At 34.4% G+C, this 9757-nt stretch overlaps 1 long non-coding RNA gene across 1 annotated transcript; it reads left to right on the top strand.

Annotated features, from left to right (window-relative positions):
- The first annotated feature begins 3562 nt into the window (after positions 1-3562).
- Positions 3563-9354, top strand: LOC105421490 (uncharacterized). Its single transcript, XR_967033.3, has 4 exons — positions 3563-3950; positions 4067-4199; positions 7568-7723; positions 7828-9354. It is a non-coding gene; the product is annotated as an uncharacterized LOC105421490 (long non-coding RNA).
- The last annotated feature ends 403 nt before the right edge of the window (positions 9355-9757 follow it).

Raw genomic sequence — 9757 nt, 5'->3', positions numbered from 1 at the left:
CTAGGTTGAGACTCGAGATCCAGAACCACAAACCCTTGAAGAAGCAACCAAATTAAAACACCACCTAAATTCTTCACTTACCTAGGGAACACTATGAGAGAATTGGGGATGAATATGATAATGCGCCTAAAACCTATAAAGAAGCCTTCTCCAGTCATGAGAAAAACCAATGGGAAAATGCCAAGAATGAAGAATACCACTCCATTATTCAAAACCAGGTTTAGATATTAATGCCTCTACCTCGTTACTGAAAACCTATGGGATGCAAGTGGGTGTTAAAGAAATATTTGAACTCTAAGGGAAAACTTGAGAAATACAAAGCTAGACTTATAGCCAAAGGCTTCACCCAAAAAGAAGTCGTAGACTACAATGCAACCTTTATTCCAGTTGCTAAATTTCCATCCATTAAGATCTTGATTGCCATAGTAGCCCATTTTGACTTTGAGCTCCGCCAAATGGATGTAAAGACAGTCTTTCTAAATAAGGAGCTTGAAGAGGAAATTTATATGAAACAACCTGAGGGCTTCATAGAAAAAATAAATAGGACTTAGTTTGTAGACTTAGAAAATCCCTTTACGGCCTTAAGCAAGCTTCGCGACAGTGGTACATAAAATTCCAAGAGACCTTGTCTAAAGCAGATTTTATTTCCAGTCAAGAGGATTACTGCATTTATTTCAAGGCAAGTCGAAGTGATGTGGTGTTTCTCATTGTATGTGGATGATATGTTGACTGTTAGTAGCTCGTACCATGATGGCTCTAGTAAAGGAGACTAAGGATTTCCTTTCGCAACACTTTGATATGAAAGACTTAGGGGAAGCATCATATGTGTTGGGCATAAAGATAACAAGAAACAAGTAAAATAGGACCATTCAATTTTCCCAAAGAACCTATTACAAAAGGGTGTTGGAAAATTTTGAAATGGACAAATGTAAGCCCATATCTACCCTTATAGACAATAAGACCAAGTTAAGCCTGCAAATGTGCTCAAGTGATAAGATAAGGTTGAGAGGAAAGACATGGAGAGAATGCTTTATTGCAACGCAGCGGGGTCACTCATGTACGCCATGTCAAGTACAATGCCAGACCTGTCATTTCCCATGAGAGTGATTAGCCATTTCTAATGCTACCCTAGATTGGAACATTGGAAAACGGTTAAGAGAGTACTCAGATATTGGAGAGGGGCCGCAGATTATGCACTCACATATGGAGGCCTGTCGAACATAATCATACAGGGGTACTCAGATGCTGATTATCAAAAAAACCCTGATAATATGAAATTGACATCTGCTTATATCTTCATGCTAGGTGGTGGGGCAGTTTCTTGGAAGTCCAAGAAGCAGTACGTAATAGCCATTCCACCATTGAATCTGAACATGTGGCGTGTAGTATGGCAGCCAAGGAGGTTGTATGGAAAAAAAGGTTTTACAATCAACTCATGATCGAGCCTATGAGTTTTTCCTGTGTGAGAATCTTTTGTGACAACCAGTTTGGAGACCATGTGATGAAGGAGCCAAGTTTTCACAAGAAATCAAAGCACATTATCACCATAGCCGGAACGACGTCCAACTCGACGAGATAGAGGTCACGTATCCTAACACAAAACCATGCTTGCAAACCCTTTGACCAAAGGGTTGATGGCAAATACGTTCGCCAAACATATACATGGGAATGGGCTGAGAAAGAGTCAAGAAGAGAGATTGTAAGGTCTTCAAAGGCCAAGTGGGAGATGTTGGGGTTCTTTGGTCATTTAAAGTCATATCAGAGCATGTACTAAAAGCATTATAGTGAAATGTTGGCTTTAGTGGGAGTGTGGCCCACTTAAGACTATAAGGCACTGTCAGTACTAAGACTCATCTGAGCTTTGATTGGCTACGGCTCAAAGATGACTCTCTGCAACACTGGACTATGTTGGAAGGGCCCATGGAGCATAGTATTGGAATGGGGCATGGACTTGACCTCAGGGAGTGAAATGTAAACAACGAACTAGGATCGTGTCTCCTTCTTCTATTGGTTGACTTTGATAGTTCAATCATGATCCCCTGCAAAGTGTTGTGGGTCAAGCAAACTATTGAGCATGTTCTAAAAGGTTCAGTGAGATACGTTTCCAAAAAGAATGAAGTCATCAATATATTTGTTGTAATCCTAACTGCATAGATCCAATTCCCATTAATTCTTCTTGGATCTGTTTAAATATGTTTTAATTATTTTTATGATAATTAAAATGAATTTTAAGACCTCTCTGGTATATTTTTTTTTGAAAAATAAGTTTTAAATTAAATTTTTAATTTTTTGGTTTTATTTTAATCAGAGAAAAATAAAATGTTTGATGACGTCAATAAATTTATTTTAATACTTGTAAATTATACTTTATATATTGGGAGTCAATTGAGATTTATTGAGCCCACCAATTAGTGGGGCGTGAGTCCCACATGGCCACCCATAAGGTGGTGCGCCCCACCTTATTTTCTCACCTTCCTATTTTGTGTCTTGTGTCATAAAGCATGCAATTGAATGAAACCTTCCAAGATAGAGTTCGTGTAGAGATTTTAATTGATTTCAAAAAGGAAAAGTGTACGAAATTTATTAAATTTGATTTAGTATTTTCTCTACATAATATTTGATAGGAAAAGAGTTATGAAAACTGAGGGAGATTATCCCAAATTTTGAGTTTTAGAGTGAGAAAGCATATTATAATTTTAGAGAGAAAAAATGTATCAAATTTTGTTACGAAACAATGGACATGAAAATGATTGTAAGGAATCAATAAGTTTTGTATAGTTTATCCAAACAAGGGTTTTGAGGAATCTATGATTGATGTTTCACCTTGTTCCAAAGGTAAATGGTCTCATTCTATACTTTCCCTTTTTCTAATGATATGTTTTATTTATTCTCTATAACTCGAATTTTAGTAACACGAATTCATTGATACAATAGCATCAACAATGGTTATTGAGGGAGTACACCTGGTAATTCGATATAGGGGGTGTTTTGAGACTAACCTAGAGGACATATGCTTTTCTTATAAGGAGGAAAATTGAAGACTACGAAGTACCATTGAAATAGTTCCTTAGAGCATCTAAAAAATCATTTTGGGAATATGACATCGTGTGATCCAAATAAATTGACTATTATATATCACAACACGAGTCTATCGTGTGACCTTGAATTGATTGACATAAGTGATGATATAAATGTATCTTAAATGTTATAAGGGGAATCTTCGAGTATTGTTGTAGTTATTGTATTTGAAATGATTGACATAAGTGATGATATAAATGTATCTTAAATGTTATAAGGGGAATCTTCGAGTATTGTTGTAGTTATTGTATTTGAAATAGAGCTGAAGCAAAGATCAATGGGATTCCAAACGGCAGAACTTGTTGGTGATTATCTATCTATAAGGAATAGGTACATGTATAACATTTTCATCTCTAATTTACTTTAATTAAAAGAAAACGTTTATATACAGCCGAAGCTCAAACCGCACAATAAGAGCTTCACGCTAATCCACCGTCCAATAAAATAGATGGTGCAGATATTGGAATCGAGTTTAAATGTGAAATTGGGAAACCCAAAGAACATGCTCCCCTTGTTTGGCCCTCTCATTTTCATTTCCTTCCAAATTCTCTCTGTGCCCACCTCTCCCTCTCTCTCTCTCTCTCTCTCTCTCTCTCTGGCAACGGGCACAATCCTCAAAAGCTTTATCCTTCTTCGATTTCCTCTCTCTCTCTCCATTTCCACTGCATCACCAGTTCCTAGGGTTTGTTTCTCCCTCACTCTAGTATGCGCGATAATCTCTTGGGGCCCAAGATTTAGGGCTGGATTTTGAACTTGGCTACCTACCCCTCCTTACCCATCACATTCAGGCAGGGCAAATGAGATGGTTAGTCCACTTTTTCTAATCTTGAGCTGGATTTGGGAGTACAACCATTCTTTCTCTCAAGAGTGTGGTCAGTTTCATCTTTCTCTCTCTAAACTTTTGGACATTTTCTCTCTCTAAACTTTTCATTCATGGTTTTAGGTCTTGATTTAAGGTATGGATTTTGAAATACTACTATTGTTTTAGGTCTGAATGGATGAATTAGAGTGGATATTTCTCTCTAGTGGATTTTAAATGGATGAATTGGAGTCTTTATTTTTCATCATCAACAGAAGGGGTTGGACTTTGAAGTACAATCATTCTTTCTCTCAAGAGGGTGGTAAGTTTTATCTCTCTATAGGCTTTTTAGGTTTTTTCTCTCTCTAAACGTTTCACTCACAGCTTTAGGCCTTGATTTAAGGTCACCTTAAAGCAATGGTAGAAATGATTGTTCATAGCATTATCAAAAAAATGGCATGCTCTAAGGTTTTGTTATGATTTTTGGTTGAGTACCTCGATCGACTAGCAATTTTCCTTCTTATAGAATTACATTTTATGGATATAATTTTAGCCTATGAATGGATTAACTTGCATTTTCGATACAATAAGATAATTTGAATGTTAAATGTTTGGCAAGTTTCTTAAATCTGGCTCTTATAGTTGCCGAATTTAGCCATTTCAGTTTTCAATTGCTGTTTTTTTTTTATTTGCATTAAGGAATGTTGATGTAAATTATCTTTGAAGTTTAAACTAGATAGTGTGGCTTCTTTCTTTTTTTTCTTCTAATTGATTTGAATCCTTGTTTTCCATTTTCTTTGGTGGACTTATAATAGGATAAAGCCTGCTTCCTTGATGCATGTTTTGCTAAGAATTTACTGAACTAGTTAACGACCTTAAAGTTTTCCTTAACCGGTCCCAAGATCAGATAAACGAGGTGGGCTGTGTTAAGTAGGCATCAATTGTAAAACTTAGCCAAAATATTTCTCGAACCCCTAATCTATACCATTTGCATTCTGTTAGGGCGTTTTACCTCATTAATAGTATGACCATTAATAGAGCCAAGGATTGATATAACCAACCCCAAATAGTTGACAGAAGTCTGATGATGATGGATTTAACAAAACCACATGTCTTTTAATGCTTTAAATAGGCTGGGAAGTGCCAAATGCATTATATAGATCTAATAGAGACGTCGGGCACTACAGTTCTTATATGACCATAACATGGTTACTTGTGGATCATATAAAAAGTCGAGAAAATAGGTAAAAGCCAAACTTTTATGCTCCCTACTTTTTAACAAACCACCTAAGTTCAAACTTCAAAGCCACTCTCTTTCATCAAATTTACGTTAGATAATCTTTCAAAGTACAATGGTTAGTGGGAAAATGGAAATATCAAAAATTAGAGTAACATGAGAGAAAGGTTTCTATACTCCCCCTACAACATAGAATTGCCTCCCATCCAGCCATCCAATTTAGATCAAGTGAGACACTGGCCATTTGATCAAATCTGATGCCTCATAGTCTTTTATTTTTAATTTTTCTATAAATTGTATGATAATCAAATTTGGTACAGGTCATCTTCTCACTGGGGCGCACTTAAAAAATATTAAAAAGAATTTTACAATAAATATAATGACTAAAATACCTCTTGAAACTTTTCAAGGGTATTTTAGTTATTTTGTTTTATTGAGAATATTTTGTTTATATTTTTTACAAGTGTGAGTTTAAGAGATGATTGGATGCCCAAAATTTGGTGTCAAAATAATTTGTAGAAAAAAATTAAAAATAAAAAACTATAGAGATGTGACATTGTGATTGAGGCCATCTCAGGCGTCTATTGGGTGGGGGATATATATAAGTTTTATATAGTAGGAGAAGCATAAAAAGCTTGCCCGTAATATAGAGATTTACTTCTCATCTCCACCATCGGTTTGGAGAAGAACTATAGGTGTTGCACTTGTATATCATTATATCATACACAACAAGTGCATGATAATAATATGACCATAGCTCGGAGACGAACAATGCTTCTGAGGTAACCTTTAGTCTGACTCTCATGGCTTGAACGTGTAGAGTTGTTCCTCCCTAAGACCAATTGTGAATGTTAAAGAAGTTTCACTAGAATGACTAAAACGAAAAAATTTTGTGCGGTACACATGGTCCAAATTCACAAAATAAACTGATATTATAAATGCCATATTCCTTTCTTAAGGAAATGCATACAATAAGATAATTTATTTTAATATAAGGTCGTAATTATCATTGATTGTTAGATTTGAAATTAGGCAGATTTAAAATCAGGTATTTGAAGAAGTGCTATTGTTAAGGCACAAAGACGAAAAATAAAATTGTTCAAATATTGTGACACTTTCGTCTATTGAATTTAATATCCAATGACAAAAAGTGATTGTGACATTCTTATACCAAATAGACTTTCTATTCAATGGCTAAAAGTGATTGTGACCTCTTTATATAAAAATAAATGATCTTATAGTATGCAATCCTATTCCTTAAATATTAATGGCTTTGAGTGGTCTATCTTCGTATTAGAGTGTCCTTCACTCTCTTGTGTTGTAATATAATATATTTTTTAATTATTATAATATTATTGACAAGTGTATTCTGACTAATTTGTAGAGACAAGTTATAGGTGTTTTATCCACTGAAGAAAAAACTAAAAAACCATGCTTAAATATAAGAAATCTTATTTTAGTATTTGAAGAAATGAGGAAAGAAAGCCTATGCAAAGTAGGCAAATATTCTATGCGAGCTGTGTGAAGTTGAAATGACATTTCTTCTCTCTGTAAATAGGGGTTTGAATCCCTCCTTTTGTTGACAAGTTTTCTACCATTTTTCAAACCTATTGCGAATTTCTCTCTTTAAGAAAGAGGCAACTCTAGAATATTGCGGTAATTGTGCAGTCAAGACAGTTTCTCGATCTTCTATTTGTATAGAGCCTAGGCTCAAAACAATGAAAGTAAGGCCTATCTTCAAATAATATTGAGAATTGTGGTTTGAATACTAAAATCTTTGTGATAGCATCAAAATATTTTTTATCTTTAATTATAAAATTTAAAGCTTAAAAAATAGTATAGATCGATCATATCTATGAAACTTTGAAAATCTTGAAAATTGACGGTCCAAAAATACGTTATAAGATGCACTATTTTGAAAATAATTTTTTCTGATGTCCATGCATCATGAGGTCAAGATGATCAATTTGAGGATATTTGGGCATCAAAACAACCTCTTATAGTGAAATTTTTGAGATGGGCTCTAATTTGATTGTTTAGAGCCTCGGCTCTATCTCAACTTTTTCCTTTATTGAATCCCGAGGATAAATTTTCTTAAAAAAATTAGACGCACACTTATTCTTGCTAGTAATAGGAAACTGTAATAATGAAGTTTTTCAATCTTCTATTTCATTGAATCCCGAGGACAAATTTGCCTAAAAAAAACTTCAGATGCACACCGACTGTTATTATTAATAGGAAACTGTCTTGTGATAATGAAGTTTTTATATCCGAGGGACATCAAAAGTTCTTATTACTTTCGCATCCTGCCCTGTTTACCCACCAATTTCCAACATCTGCAACATCCAAGGAACTACTCTCTATCTCTTTGTAGACCCACTCTCACTGATTTAAAGGTGAAGTATTGCATAGAAATCCAGTAATAACCCTCGTTCTGGTTACTTAATTTGCAGAAGAAGCCATATTGAGCTCATTTCTTCTACTCAGCACTTGAAGCCGCTACATGTCATCATCCATACGATGACTACCAGCAAAAACCATGATGGCTAAAGAGTCCATCGATTTCACCCCATGAGATTTTACGGTGATAGCTTATCAGCCCACAATAAGTAATTCAAATTCACCCTCATGTCTAGCAATCCAAAATCTTTCTCTGACTCGTGAGTTATACTTAAAATCCAATAATCAGAATTGATACCTACATTGGTTGCAGATGGAATCGCAAGCTTTTCATCCACTGAAAGTTCAAGTCTCCCCACGATGCAGCACCTATAAAAGAAAATCAGAAACTGGTCAACATCTCGACATATACTGAGCAATACAACAAATGAGAACTCGGCTCTCAAGTTCATTCCTTTTTTGCCAATTTCGAATTTTTCTGACCAATTTTCTTGACAAAATTAACGTGCAGTAAGCATCAAATTTCACAAAAGATACAAGAAATGGGGCCATGTACTACAAATAACAGTATCAGATAAAAGGGCAATGGTCTCAAACAACAAGAGACGCTCTAAACAGAGGCCATGTAGTAGTCATAATCAAGCTTCACATTCATAAGATGCCCATTCTATAACTAAGAAAATTGCCACAACATAGCACAAAATTTCAAACTAATACAAAAATAATCAATGCCCACAATAGCCTCGAAGGTCAAAGGACTAATCCTTTGATTCCCAAGTTCAACTGAGAGGGCCAATAACAGAGCAAGCAGTAATAGAGGGTATAGTTTCCAACCTCAGAGAGATTGATGAATATGAAATGAATTGACATAAGGAAAATGAGGGATGACAGCTATAATGCTCAAAAGAAAGGTGGTTCCTGCATGATTGAGATTGTTGTATATAAATACATCAAATGCAAAAAATAAGTAACTTCAGATAATGGGTTTCTAGTAAATAGACTAGTAGTGGTCCTGAGTTCTTAGTCAAATACCACACATAGCAATTAATGTAAAAAGGGAAAATAATGAAATTTAACACTCATTTTCATGTTAGTACAATGAATATTTCAAATTTCAAAGTATTATAGTGTAGGTTTAAGAAATTTCATGAATTTTGAATGCAATAATACTCATGTACCCAATTCCATAGTCATCCTAAACTTTCCAAATATGAAGATAACATGTTGCTCCCAAGTACCGAAAGAAATGTTATGAACTTACAAGTTTAGTTGAATATGATCTTGGCACCAGAAGAAGCTCTAGAAAAGAAATCCAACATCTCCAGTCTTCGATTTTTTATATGGATTCAAAATGTGGATACACAAGGAATCCAACGCTTCGGCATGCAAAAAATGAACCTTTTAATTTCTATATCCTCTTCACCGTTGAAATGAAATGTTATTTTCACTCTTTTAACAAAATTCCACAATAAAAAATGAACTTCTTCGAATAATTTTCACCCACTTGGCCACAAGATCCTTTTCTCTCACGAACCTCCGAATGAAAAGAAGGAGAAACAAGTCAAAAAACAGAAGGAAACCACCTATATTAAGAAACTTGAACACCATATCTGGGAAAATTTATTCAAATACCCATAATGGATGAACTATTTAAATTTTTACAAATGTATTTTTGATTCAATTTCAAAATAAAAATTTAAAAAATACATGATCATGAGGATGAACTATTTAAATTTTTACAAATGTATTTTTGATTCAATTTCAAAATAAAAATTTAAAAAATACATGATTATAAAATGTTAAATACTTCATCTTGTAGGGTTACTTTGATAACCAAAAAGGAAAGGAAATAACAAAGAGAAATGCAACATAATATGAGAATATTCTTCGGAGCACACCTGAATGCAAAGAACCTCTAAATTAATAAACTTATTTAGCAACCAAACAAATCCCATGATCTCCCCTCCTTTCATTGACAGAAGCTCTATATCTAACACCTTTAGATAATTGAAGGTTGTAGACAATCTATCAACGGTACTATCAAGAAAATCACCACAAAAACCTTCAGTTAACAAGAAACTACCACTATAGTAAACACAACTACCACATTTCCTTCAAACCAAAATACAAGACAAAACATAATACACCCATAACAACAAAACTTGTAAGCAAAGCTCAAAACCCATGGGAAACAACGATGGAAACATGTAATCAAAGAGATTTCATAAATTGCAGAAATAATA

The sequence above is a fragment of the Amborella trichopoda genome, chromosome 11 (assembly GCF_054954075.1).
Source record: "Amborella trichopoda isolate Santa Cruz 75 chromosome 11, AtrichopodaSantaCruz75HAP2 v2.0, whole genome shotgun sequence".
NCBI lineage: Eukaryota > Viridiplantae > Streptophyta > Magnoliopsida > Amborellales > Amborellaceae > Amborella > Amborella trichopoda.
The sequence above is the reverse complement of the archived record's forward strand: the minus strand, read 5'-3'. Positions and strand labels throughout refer to the sequence as shown.